At 40.0% G+C, this 14847-nt stretch overlaps 1 pseudogene; it reads left to right on the top strand.

Moving 5' to 3' along the window:
• Nucleotides 1-9720: 9720 nt before the first annotated feature.
• Nucleotides 9721-10205, top strand: LOC101658211 (annotated as a pseudogene).
• Nucleotides 10206-14847: the final 4642 nt, after the last annotated feature.

The raw sequence follows: 14847 nt of genomic DNA, 5'->3' as shown, positions 1-14847 counted from the left end.
AGTTCATCTTCAGCTCTATATTGAACACTATTCTGTTGTGATCTATTGGCTTTCCATCAGCTAGTTTTTGGGAGATTTCTAGGCATCTGTTCTTTAACTGCTAGATAGCAGTTTGTACTGACTTGCAAACCAAAGGGTGGAGGGTGGGAAACTTACCAGCTGAGACAAGTGTATTTCTTCTTTTCCCCGTTCTTGAATTTAATACAACTGTTTCCTTGGGTTCTGTGCAGGTAAACTGAGAATGTTTGGCATGACTTGGCAGTTCCAAGTCTGTTAGTTCATCATCTTCCATAAAAGCTTTGGCAATCTCTACTGCTTCTGTTTCAAAATAACCTTCTGGATCTTTGGAGCAAGCAGAAGTAACTTCCACGGGTTTTTTCATGGGAATGTTAGAAAAAGTTGGGGCATTATCAATTTTCATTTTTACTTGTCTAAGCAAAGTCTGTTCTTTCCCCAAAGGACGGCTCTTTTCAACAAGCGAGGCTTTGGTTTCCAACGGGCTTTCTGAAGAACCCCTTTCAATATTTAACAACTGGAATTCTGTCTTACAGGTTTTTCTCACTTCTTTGGAGTTCGTGGGTTCTTTGGGAATGTTCTCAACAGAAGGCAGTGGGAGTATGTTTGATGCAGCTGATATAAATGGAGGTGACTGAGGATTATATTCAGCTGTGATTAGATCAAACTCCTCTAACATTCCCTTAACTTTGTATAAGGCACTTTCAGAAATTAAAACCTGCTTTCCACTTGCTGTACTAAAACCAGCAGCAGCAGATACGCTCACCACCTTTGAAGGGAAGCTTTCGGGGCGTGGCGGTGACTTGGCTTTGGTGTGTATCCCATGGCCTTTGTCTCCTGTGACCTTGTTTGAATGTTCTTCACGACTTTTAAAGGATGCTTTGGAAACAAGATGCTCGGCATGATTTTCTAGCTCTGAAAACACCTGTCTTGCCTTTTGCAATGAAGCATCTGACACCTGTACAGATTTTCCACTTGCGGTGCTAAAAATCCCACAAACATTTGAAGAAGTTGACTTGGGAAGAGTCCCAATACTAAATTTACATACATCAGACATTTTCCCATTAACCTCAGCAGGTAGTAGTTCAGAAACCCTATCCAATGCAGACATCTGCTGGTTATGAGGTGAACTTGGTTCACTTTGAGCAGCATCCAAAACCTTATGGACAGCACAACCTTCATCTAGAATGCTAGGAAAGACATCATCTTCTGAATTATCTAACGCTTTACGACAGGAGCCTCCTACAATTCCTGTTTTGTAACTGTCTGATTGTCTCTCAGTGTTTGGTTTAACCACCTCACTGCTGTTGTCTACAAGTATCTCCCTAGCTCTTTCTATTGCCTTGCGTGAAATGGAGACTCTTTTACCACTTGCTGTACTGAATGCAGGTGGCCCGACTTCAAAATTACTGGAACCAGACATGGCAAATCCAATGGCTGCATTTTCACTTGTGCAGGGAGCGTCAGTCCTAAGTTTCTGCACACAAACGTTTTCATTTACAGTTTGTGGGGGCGTGCGTGCTTTTTTGGCAGTAGCTGTTACTTCAGAGATACTAGTAGTGCATTCTCTATTTCTGATGTTCTTCATGACGGGCTCGATACCAGAGCAGTCAATTTTAGAGAGAGATCCTGATTTATTACGTACTTCATTAGAATGACAAAAATCAGAACTGTATGAATTGTTACTTAAGTAACTTAAATTTTGCTTGTCGCTTTCTGTTATGACGGGATTTGAACTACTTCCATATGGAGGATTTCCTACCCAATCCTGAGGGCATGCTTTTAAACAAATGGCCTTAGCAGTACTTATGTCTACTGGTTGATCTTCCGATTCCCCTTCTCTAAGCCATTTTTTTGCTTCAAACAGTGATGCCTGACTCACAGAAATTTTCCTACCACGTCCTGTGCAAAATGCGAAAGCTGGATTTTCACTGGCAGCGCAACACATTGTAGGGCTTTTTGCTGTTTCTTTTTCTAAATTTTGATGTACTTCAACTTTCAAAGAAATACTATTGGATGTTTTAAGACTTTTAGTGTGTCTATTGAAAGGTTCATTTAAGAGTCCTGTAGTCTCATTGGAAATAAAGTTTCTCTCATGATCATGTAGCAGATTCTTTTCTTCAGACTTTGGGAGGGTTGTTACCTCAACGGTCTCTAATTGAAGCCCTTCAGTATATTCCCTGGTCTCCTTTAGTGTCTTTGTCCCTTGGGAGTGAAAACTGAAGATTTTACTTGTATCATCATCTTGTTTTTCTGCATCAAATAGACATTTCACCTTGTCCAAAGATTCCTTTGCAATTTTTACTTTTTTCCCACTAGCTGTATGAAAACCCAACATGGCGGGTTCTCTGGTCTTTTCAATTCCACATTTGGGTTGTTGGTGGAGAACCAGCAATTTATTTTCAATACCAATTGGGTTACTTCCTTTTTGTATGTTGTTTTTAACCATCTTTCTGTTCTCAGAATCGGATTTGTCCGTATTTATGCCAGAGGGCAATTCAGAGTCGAAAAGATCTGAAAAGGTATTAGATTCTTCTTCTGCACAGTTTTCTTTAAACAAATTTGCAACTTTCTTTAATGACTCTTTGGAGACTCTGATATTTTTCCCACTTGCAGTCTGAAAGGGTACATTACACATGTCAAAATCCTTCACGTTTTGTCTCATTTTAGTATTAGTTGACTGGTGTTTAGTTTGAGTATCAACACAAACTATTTCTCCAGTTTTCACAACTTCCAAACACGTTAAATCTGACAGGTCTTCTTTTTCATTGTTTCCCTCCTTTATAAGCTGACCAGATAATTTCAGACACATGTTGTGCTGACCAACATTACTTGGTGAACCATTTTCATCTTTATGAATACCAGGAGTGTTGGCTTTACTTGAATCACTGTCAGATTTTCCTGAACTATAGGTATTTCTCCTAGCATCAGTACATTTTTCTTCATTTTCTATGTTTTTCTTCCAATCTCTAGTGTTTCCTTCAATAAAAATGCCAGTAGTTATTTCCATATTGTTTTGTAATATAATATGGCACTTCATATTCACATTTTCATCATTGTTGAGATAAGTTCTCTTGGACAGTGGAACAGAAGTGTGCTTACCTGGAGAGAAACTTTGGGGATCCCCTTCCACAGAAGTGTCCTCACGAGTGTCCTCGATGGCACTGAACAAACTCCGAACGCTTTGCAAGGCTTCACTGGAAACATTAATTCTTGTGCCAAGAGCAGAACAAAAGCCTGTAAATTCTACTTTATGGTTTAAATAGCCAGAAGTACTTTTATTACAGTCATTTTTCAGCAAGCAGGCCACCTTTTGTTTATCTCCAACTGGGCCGTTAGATTTCTTGCTGCCGTCTACCTTTTTGTTAAGTGGGGCATTGGTTGCAGCATCAAGCTCTACATCTTTCCAACCCTCAGAAGGGTGATTCGAGATACTCATTTGGTTTTCACATTTTTCAAATGTATGATTTTCTATCCTGTGGTTTGGTTTTCTGAATTGTGTAAATTCAAATTGACTTCCTGATTGTTCCAAGATAGTAGAAAGTTCAGTGATTTCTGCCTTTTGGCTAGGTGTTAAATTATGGCTTGAGTTCAAGTCTTGCTTTAACGATAAAGTATAAGGAGCGGTATGACTGTTTTCACGGTCCTGTGCATCCCCAGATACAGTATTAATTGTCTGTGAGTCCCAGGCATGAGGTTTGTCTAGTTTTTTTTTATTATCTAACAGTAAGGTGTTTGCAACTTCAACACAAGCCAAACTCTTAGGATACTGCTCCTCAATGTCTTTGAAGAGTGCCTTGCTTTTCTTAATGTGGTGCTCAGACAGTTTTATCTCCTTGTTAGAAGCTGTTCTGAAGCCACCTCCAAAATCACAATTTGAAATTGGACATGAGAGTCCTACACAGCTGTCCACATCATCATTTCTGCTGGATTTCCTAGCTAGCTCCAAGGAGAGGTTTGTTTTCAAATCCTGACTCAGAGTCATTTTTAGATACTGCTTTTTACTCTTTCTAGCCTCCTCTGAGAGATTAAGGCTTATATTTGATGAGTTGGAATCTTGTGGAGCCAGTACTTGTACTGCTTGTTTGGCATCCATGTCTGAGTATGCTACCACAGTCGGGTGCTTGGGTGCAGGTTCTTTGACACAGCTGACACTTGTCTCATGGTGTTCCTTAGCATCTTCTAACACAGCCATATTCTTCTTTTCACTCGTTGTTTGAAAGACAAAGTTATCCTTGTTCTCTGGGAATAGTTCTTCAGAATTTGAACAAACAGTTACCTCTGATGTGAAAGTAATTTCTTCTTGGTCTTTAGGGATTGCCATGCCATTTGTATTTTGGTCAAATTGTACCTTCAAAGAAGGTGATGTTACTTTCAAGTATTTTTCAGGTGGTGACAGCTGAGCTATTTGAGAATTATCATTTAAAATGCTAATTTCTTGATTTTTTCCTACGAGGATATTTTTAGTTAATATAAACGTGGCTTCAAAAATATTATGTCTGCTTTCTCTGGAAATCATAGCTGGGTTTGATACAGGCTCCTTGGGGCTAGGAGTCAGAATCAGAGTGCTGGTGTTATGGTCATGCAGAAAGCTTTCCTGGGAGTGAAGGTGAACACTACCGCATTCTATCACAGGGCGATGTGATGCAGCTAAGACCATTTCTCTTACATCGGAAATTCTTCGGTCATTTTTGGGATCTTCTTCACAATAACTTTCTTGTAGGCATGACAAAGAGTCACTTTCTGTGGTGATAAATGATTCTAGTTCTTCGGTATTAAGTTCTATTTCTTTGTCACTAAGATCCTGAGATATTATTTTATTCAAGCTGCTTTCATGATTGGAACTTTTTCTCAGGATTGGACCAACACAGCTGGACAAAGTGGGTTCTTCAGGGCGACTCTGTAAATTACTTCTTTTGACAGGAGAATGCAATGAATCTAAGCAGAAAGACAGAAAGGGGCAACATAAAATCTATCATTAATCACATTCACAAAATCATTTTCAATGAAGAAGGTAGGGACTAAAATGGGAATTATCTAAAAAGGAATCAGTGGATACAGAAACAAAGAATTCTAACACTCTCAATTTTGAAACTGTTGTATTTTCCAGCTAAAGATAAATTTGAACTAGTATTTTTTTGTAACCATGTTATCAATTCAATCAAAATCGGTATGGAGTTTAAGGAAGTGGCTTGCTAATGTATATTAAACTCCAAGTTATTTTATTGGAAAATAAGTTCACTGTTAATTTGAGTCATAAGCAAATCCCAAATCAAACTCATGGCTGTCAAGTTGATTCTGACTCATTGTGACCCCAATATAAGGTTTCAAAGGCTATAATTAATGGGAGCAGACAGGTTCATCTTTGTCTCTCAGAGCTAGTGGGTATGAAATGCTGACCATGCAGTTGGAAGCTCAACACTTAACCTGTTATGTTACCAGTACTCTTTCCAATCATAGGAAATAGAAAAGTGAGGCAGAGCAAAGAAGCTGAAACAATAGCCATTTGCTTTAGTTAATTCTGGCTTTCATGTTAACAATGCCAACTGAGCTAAACTGCTTTGTTGTGTTAATTTTCTGAATCCTCTGAGCTTTTCTATTAACAATTAAAAATTCTTAATCGGTGACTATTACTAAACAAATGTAGTCGATGCATATTTTTGCATATAAAATCAGTAAATTTGACAATTAAAAAAAGGCAGGAATTTAGTAGGCAAGCTTTTGATGCGTATGCCTCTCATTTTGTGCACCCAGAGTGAAGGTTACATCTGCGCAGGCTGATCTGGCACATTGGAACAAATGGATTTTGGACCTTGGCAATTAAAAGCCCAAACAATAATATAGGAGAGGAGATCTGCTTATTCACAGATGAATGTGCGCCCCCTCCCCCTCCTCTAATGTCTAGGCCCCTGAATGAGCACCTGGAATGCTGCATGGTACTCCAACTTGGGCTGGACAGTGAGGTGGTTCTGGGTCTTCATCTCTCTGTATTTGTTCTTCTGGATAGGATGTCTCATCACTTACAGAATAAACAAACTTCCTTGTTTTCTGTTTCAGCGTGGATATTAAACCTGCACCCTTTAAAGTTGCAGAAGCAGGCCTGGTGGTGGTTGGGCAGCTTCTGTTGGCAGCTGAGCTTGCACAGAAAAGACCCTCTCTCTGGGAGCAGTGACAATCTGCTTCTAGGCCACCTGCAGAGGCTTCAGGCTTTTCTTTGAAGCTTGGATCAGTCATATAACCCGAGGAATCTACTCCAGAAGTCTCTTTAGGTGATTCTCGTATCTTGCAAACCAACTTTTTGGTACTCTGAAGAGGAGATGTGATTGGAGATGTTCCAGATACTGCTGGCTTTGCTGGGAGAATGAAGTCTTGATTGGACTCCACACACTTCTCTTCATTGCTCTCCTTTAATACTGGGTCTTCACTCAGCACCGCTTCTGTGTTTCGTAGACTTGAAAGGTGTGGCGGAGAATTTTCTGTAGTGACCAAGGTGACACAACCTTTCTGGGTGCCTATTAAGTCTTTCCCCAGATCATTTTGGTCAAAGGAAGGATCTGGCAGGAAGAGCATTTTTGTCATCTGAGTTCCATTTAGACCTGAGAGCATTAGCTGAGACCATTCCAAGGCTGGAGAGGCTCTGAGCTCCTGGGAGCGCGCTTCACTTGTGCCCCCAGTGGGCTCCTGAGCTAGCCCCGCTAAATCACAGGGATCACTGTCACTGGGCTCCATTCCAAATGAAAGTAAATGCTTTCTTCCTTGCAGCTGTGGTTCAGCTTCTTCACGGTCACCAGCTTTTGTTTTATTGAGCACTTTTTCCCTAGTCTTTCTGGTTTTTAATTTCTGTAGTTTCCCTGTTTTATATTTATGAACACATAATGAAAAACTATCTTCTTCAGAAATATCGGCAACTCTTTCCTGTACTTCTTCGTCAATAACATTTGACACTGCCCTTCCGGAATGGTCTTGATGGCTATGCACATCACCAAATAAATTCCCCAGCGTTTCTCCGAATTCTGTTAAATTTAAAACAGAAACACAGTAAGAAAATATATCTAAAAGTACAACCATAAAATGTATGCTCTTTTCCTATTCTGATTCTAGGTTACTCAATATTCTTTCTTCATACGTCACCTTGAAAATGCTTTCTGCTCTAGATCTACGAAGTTCAACCTACCTTACCTTTTAATATGCAAAGTTCAAGTTCATCTTATCTTACTATATATGGACAATATTCTAAGATTCATCAAGCCAGATGTTTCAAATACATTTTGTGGGCCTTGATGACTGACAGTACAATCTGATTGTATGCACACACAAATACATAGATATTAAAGTGTGTGGCATCATACACACGTGCAGATATCTAATCCTGCACATTTACACAAGCATAAACACACACCGATCTTCTCATGACCTGACAGATAAGACTCTTGGTGTATTGACACTCACATTGATTTTCTAATTATAACGTAGGTAAGTCTTATCCTCATTTCTGAAGACCTAGGAGTTATTCGGTCACAACAGTACCTTGGATAGTCTTGCCTACCCTCTATGCCCTGAAATAAAATCACTAGTTTTGTCATGAAGACAGCACACAGTTTTCCTTTAAGTACAGAGGAGCAATACATTTCAATTATATCTACCAAAAGCAGTATTTCGACTAAACACAGAGACTTACCATAACTTATCACTTCCCTTTGGTTTTTATTTTCAGCGTCTGAACCAGAAGGGATAAGCCAATCATTTTTCTTCAGACTTTCATTATGGTTAGAAAAACAGTCATTTGAAGCCTGCAAAAGTTGTATTTTAAAATCAGTAGTGTAGAAACTCAAACTGTGACAATTAAAAACAAAATACATGCATGAATCTCAAGGGGCATGTGTGTGTGTATGAAAGTAAGTACACACATGCAGACACACAAACACACCTGGTGGGGTGGGGGTGAAAATGTAAAAGTTCCTGAAACAATTCCATTATTTAATCTAATTTTTCTATGAAGTCTTTCTTCTTCTAGATATTCAACTTATACTTAAATACAGATAGCCAGATATCATGATAAGTCTAAGAAAATCACACATAGGTTCAGATTTAGAGACTTTCTCAAAGGTTTAGATAATCATGACTTAGTAAAGGAAAACTGCATGATGATTAATTTATCCAGAGAATCTAAAACTATAAGCAATTTCAATAGCAGGACCAAGCTGTCATATGTACTTACAACAGTAGCATCATTCGGAAACACAAGTTCAGATACTTCTTGTTCTCTGGCTGTTAAAAAACAACAAAAAACAACCAACAAAATCAATGTACTGTATTACATCTTACATCCTGTATTATATATTGCATCCTAAAGTTAATACAACATTTTTTACTAAATGGAATAAGCAAATATGTATTTTCCGTCAGACATCAATAAAAGGCAATATGCTAATGGATTAAATTACATACTTGAACAAACTAAAGTGATCCCAGAAAGCCCAATCAACAGAGAGAATGAGCTATACTCATTTCCTTGGCATTACTCCTACAGAGATAAGAAACTTAGTGTGCCCGAGCCTGTGGTGTGGGACTGAATTCACCCTTTAGCTCAGCTTTTGGTTCAGCCAAACAATCTCACTGTCATCAACTCTATCATGACCCTGTAAGACAGAGTAGAACCACTCCCTATGGCTGCTGAGACTGCAAACCCTTATGGGAACAGATTGTCTTATCCTTCTATGTAACAGCTGGTGGATTTGAACTGCCAACCTTTCAGTGAGCAGCTCCACACTTAACACACTGCACCAACAGGGCTCCTTCAACCAAAAAACTGTACACAGGCCATTAAGGTGAAGATTATCACTAGGGAGGTGTGTGTGTGTACTCCTAAGACTAACCAACCCCGCAGGATCAAAATGGCAGCATTTGCTCAGGGGAAAAGTGCACAGGCAGGAAGAGACAGGCGAGACGGACAAAAGGATAGACAGAGAGAAAATAGGGCAAGTACTGTTACCCTGTGGGACTGTAATCAATGAATGGCATGAAACAAAATGTGCATGAACTGTTGAAGGGAAGCCAATCCACACTAGTAACTTTCACCCAAGTCACAATAAAAAAGTTGGAAAACAAGAAGAGGAAAGGAGTTTGGTGATCTGCCTTTATGGCAAGCCTGTCAACAGGACTTTGGAAAGCAGATGAAGCTGTGTGGTCAAACATTAACCTCACAGACATCAGCATCTGCTTAGACAACAAGGCAGTCTCCAGGCAGCCCCCACACTAAACACTTTCTACTCTGCCCAACGCTTCTGCCTGTATGATTTCATCAGAATCACAAAATATCCCAATTTCCCTCTCTGTAAAAGAGGAATAAAAAAGCACACAAAGGTGGCTTCTGAAAATCGGTGGAAAAATAGAACCAAAAGATTATGGAATGTTCCCACAAGCTTTTTGAAGCCCCCTTGTGTGTGCCTACTAGAATAAGCAAAATAATAAAAAAAAAATTCTGGCTGTAAAATTAGTTTGAACTTAAGATTTGAGTACAAGCTATGCATACAGAGATACATGTATGTATATTAACACATACAGATGCATATTTATAACTCAAACCAGAGTTCCACAAAACAAACATTTTAGACAAGCACATGCTTGTATGACTTTGATTGTGATATTTAAGATTTCGGGGGCCGCTGACGGCGCAGAGGCGTCGCCCCGCGGAGGGCCGGCGCGCTGCCTTCCCGGTCGGCGGGTGGTGACGGCGGCCGTGCGTGCGAGGGAACCGTTGCTTCTCCGAGTCGCTCTCTCCCAGGCTCTGTCCCTGTGGTCGGCATGGCCCGTGGAAATCAAAGAGAACTTGCCCGCCAGAAAAACATGAAGAAAACCCAGGAGATTAGCAAGGGAAAAAGAAAAGAGGATAGCTTGACTACCTCACAGAGGAAGCAGAGGGATTCTGAGATCATGTAACAAAAGCAGAAGGCAGCTAACGAGAAGAAGTCTATGCAGACAAGAGAAAAATGATGACTGGCTAGTTTGGAATACCTGGTGCTCCTGCCAACAAGGTGTATCATATACTCTGAGATCAAGATTTTGTAGAGTGAACCATCATTACATATAACTTATCCTTATAAAACGGTCTATTTTAAACTTTACCTTTCAACCTGATTTAGTGTGATGTTTTAGAACCATTCTTCAAAAAATAAAACACTAACCATGCATGTAAAAAAAAAAAAAAAAAGATTTCAAGTTAGTACCACTGGTAATGTAGACCTGGGGAACAGATTCAGGCAGAGAACGTATTAATGTCCAAAGTACAAATGACTGACTGGTAAGAAAAATTCTCAATTTCACATCAAGTGTAAGTGCTTAACTGTGTAGGTAAATGAGTAATGAGTATATATAAAGCTCTTTCAGATGATAGACACATAGTAAAGCTTAATACTTGATGCCTATAGAAAACCACCGGTCTTATGATTTCCCCATCCACAAGAAATACAATTATTCTGCAATACCAACCCATTTATCAAAAAGTCTTGTCTAATATTTCACATCCGTTTCCTTTAAAAAACACTCCTAGAAGTATTAGATGACAACTTAACAATATTATCTATTTTTCTTACACAACACACATTTGCTAGCATTACCTATTAGGACAGTAGAGCTAAGGGTTGGTGGTGTGGCTAAAGAACTTGACCAAGACATATCTGGGTCCACCTCTGCTCCTAGACTCTCAGAAATACGTTTTGGTGTCTGACCCTAGAAATGAAACAGTTTATTAAATACATGCATATGTCTAACATGCACCAGGGATAAAGGGGTTCTATTCCAAGTTACCATTGTCTGTAAGTCATTTCACTTTAAATTTTTCATTTTTTTAAACTTGTGAGATATGTTTCTGAAAGGTCACAGCCTGGAAAACCCAATGCAGCTGCTCTGCCCTGCACACACGGGCTCACTGAGTCAGGATCAACATGACAGCAACAAAACACTACAGCGGGGCCCAATGTTTACTTCATGCAAATGCACTGATTAAACGTGTTTTCCACTATTTTTCCCCCACGTGGCACTGACTGAGTGCCTTGCTGGGAGGTGAGCTAGGTAAAGATCACATCAGTTTGTGACTCTCAGAGCAAAGGAACTGTGCTACTGTTAGCTGCCAACCAGTCAGTCCTGGCTCCTAGTGGACCCATGTATTATACACTTGAGCCAGTGTGCTCCATAGGGTTTTCAATGGCTGGTGGTTTGGAAGTAGACTGCTAGGCCTTCCTTCCTAGTCTTTCTTATTCTGGAAGCACTACATCTCCAAACAGGGAAGGAAGCCTCCACTGTCAGGTAAGTGGTGGCTGGGCATGAAGCGCTTTGGCTGGAGACCCAACCTAAGATCCCTGCTGTCAAATTCTCATTGACCCCACCTCAGAAAGGAGCAAAACGTTTACCTTCAGAAGCTTCGGTGTATGAAACAGATTTCCACATACCGCTGGAGGGGAAGAAAATATCGTTAAGTTCTCTATGTATTAGAGCCCCCCGTCCTCTAAGAACAGTAAGCCTCGTTTCTACGCATACCCGACTTTGCTCTCTGTGGTGTCACATGGGCAGCTCGTAGAAGAGGACTACAACAAAACAAGACAAGAGCTTCAGATTATTTAACAGCTACCAGAAATGGTCCAACACCTGAAAGCACTAGTTCACAATCTGAAGACTGTAAAGGGATTCAGCTATATGATGTTAGAATTTTATTTTTAAAATAATTTTGCCTTAAAAAACACACATAAGTATCTCAAAGAATTATGTAATCACAGCAAAGTTTAAATGCCCATGGAAAGCAATGTATAAAGAACACTCACAAATCAACTTTTAAGAACTGGATTTTTTAAATTTAAAAACTAGGTAAAATGAATATAAACCTGTAAAAGCACTGTATTCTTATCAAATGAGTTAAAATGCACAAGTAAAATTTAAACTGGTATTTCATTTCAGATACTTATAGCTTTCCAGCATTATAATTGTTAAGTGGTCAGATAAAATAATGTACAGAAAACCAATTCAACACTATGAGAAAACAAGACCTTCCTATGAAAGGTCTCAACTTAAAAGAAATCATTTAACAATAGAAGATCCTCTTATCAGACACAGCCAAAATATTGGCAGGACAATCAGATGCATTTCCTGTAGGATAAGTACCATACATAGAAAATACCCGCCTCTGGGGGGAAAAAGTTTTCTGTGGAGATTTTAACAGAATAGGTTAGTCAGACCTTCCACTAAGGCAAGGATTTGGAGGTGGGCTGGTAGCATCTTTTGCTGGATCCATTCTAGCCCTCTTCGAGAGGCGACTTCTCTGCTTACTGTTGGCAGTTTCTTTTCCTGAAACAGTACAATAATTCCATGATGACATACATGCTCTGGGATGGGAATTTTCTTTCTCAGAAGCATGAAAATAAAAGCCTCCTGGGAACTGGGAAGGAGAACGCATGGTGGGGTCGGGGTTCAGTCAGAAGAGGTTTTTTCACTTTTCTGGCTTCCCTAAGGAATGTCTTCTTCTTCCACCCCTTGGGTGATGCAAGCCACCTCCAGTTCCTGCCTCCCGGAGGGAAGAACACATCTGCAACACCCAGAAGCGAGTGTGCTCTGTTCCTGTGGGCTCCTGGAAGTTAAACTGAAACCAGACCACTACCATTAAGTGAACTCTGACACATAGTGACCCCGCTGGGCTCTACTCTGTTGTAGAACTGTCAATCTTTATAGGAGCAGAGAGCCTAATTCCACCCCCACCCCCAAAAGAGCAGCCAGTGTGCTTGAACTGCTGGCCTTTTGGGTTAGCAGTTGAGTTTTAACCACTGGCACCACCAGGGCTCCTTTACGTACTTCCTACACCATGAATTTCTTCCTTCATAGAACATATCACACTACAGCTGCTTACAAATGCCACCTTCAAACTCAATGAGTACAGCCATAGACAGAGCAAAGTCAAATATCTGGACAGAGGTAACAATATGTGCAAACAGCCAGAGAACATGGTGGTTTCAATTAATTACAAGGAGTTTGGTATTCATGGATAGTAAGTGGTAGGGTACACGTGTGAAGTATGGAAGATTAAGCCAGCAAGTTAATGAGAGACCAGATGAACAAGGTCCTTTGGAGCTCTGGTGGAGAATGGGTTAAGCTTTGGACTGCTATCTGCAGGGTCTGTAAGGAAAAATGAGGTGGTCTGCTCCCATACACAATGACAGTCTTGGAAACCCTAGGGGGCAGTTCTCTGTTCTAGGTGTTTGAGGTAGACCGCGCTCAGTGGCAATGGATGAGTTCTAAAGCATAGTGACCGCTCTGCTCCACGGCCTTCTGCTAGTCTTTCTGCTGGAGTTTGCTTATTGGTCCCTTTCCAGACATGCATCACTTGGAATGACTTGCTAGCTCCTGAGCAAATGACAATCCACCTTCATGCTATTCCCTCTGCCCTGGCACATCTTCACGTCTCAATCCCAGCCCTCCTTTAAGGTACAACAGCCACATGCATTCGATCCCCAGGACTTCTTTCTCCCCCGAGTCTCAACCCCCATTGTACCTTTTACACTTTTCTTTTGGCACAACTTCGTTGACTCAAATGCTGCGCTGCATCTGTGTACCAAGTACCTTTAGTAACTTAAAACCAAACTCATTGCCACTGAGTCAAATCTGCCGACGACCCTAGAGAACAGAGTAGAACTGCCACTTGGGGTTTCCAAGTTTCTAAGTCTATACAGGGATTTTCTACCTAGTTTTTCTCCTATGGAGTGGCTGGAAGGTTTGAACTATTCATCCCGTGGTTAAGTCTAACACAGAATGCACCATGCCACCAGAGCTCTTGTATTTACCTTACGAGAGAGCAACATTACAGTCATGTACACCATAGCATTTGTTGGTAAAATGTATTATGCACATGCATCTTCTTTGAGTCTCAACCCCCACAAAGCCTATTATTATCCAAAGTTTGAGGTACATACAAAGGCTCATTACAAAGTACATAAAAAACATTACTGTTATTATCTTGTATTATATGTTAAAGATGTTTCAGTGTGCCTGATTCCAAACTAACCTGCCATAGGCTCGTAGACCCAACACAGTTTCTGAGGCTGTACATTTTTACTCATCTTTCTCAACAAAGCAGCTGGTGTGCTTGAACTGCTGACCTTGTGGTTAGCAATCCACCACTTACTACCAGGACTCCTTAGAAAGGTAACAATATATACTATGTAAGACAAACATTTGACTAACTGGCATTAGATATGGAGCATACCTACCTGCTCCAATTTAGCAAATTAAATGTAAAGATTTAGAGGTGCAATTTGTTTGTAATCTGGGCAATTAATGCATACACACACACACACACACACACACACACGAGGGGCATCAACAGATTCATAGAAAAATTCCATTTCTTCATGAACCTGTACATAACACAGTATTTGCATTACATTCAAATCATATAGCATCCTATTTCATAGGACAAATTGCTGACATTAAATGAGTTATGACTGTGGGTATAAAGAGAATAGGTTTCTTATATTAATTCAGTGACTGGATGTACACTTCTGCTACTTAATTATTTGGCAACATCTGGTACTTAGGCCACCAGGTAAACTGCCAAATGAAAAGGTATCTACAGCAAATCTTCTCTACCCTTGATGGTACCATACAGAAATACACCTCAGTTTAACATTAAAAAGTGTGTTTTTTCCCTTGGTAAAGAAAAACCTTAATCTAGAAAATTATAATATTGTGAACTCGTATAATTATTTTAAAGGGGACTGGTACAGCCATGGCATTATACCTTGATCTTTGAATATGACTGGAGTTGATGCCAGCGGGTCATAAGGTTTTCTT

Source organism: Echinops telfairi, unplaced genomic scaffold, assembly GCF_000313985.2.
Source record: "Echinops telfairi isolate 266 unplaced genomic scaffold, ASM31398v2 ScPeMD7_2565;HRSCAF=3150, whole genome shotgun sequence".
Classification (NCBI taxonomy): Eukaryota; Metazoa; Chordata; class Mammalia; order Afrosoricida; family Tenrecidae; genus Echinops; species Echinops telfairi.
Note: the sequence above shows the minus strand (reverse complement) of the source record. Positions and strands in the feature narration are given on the sequence as shown.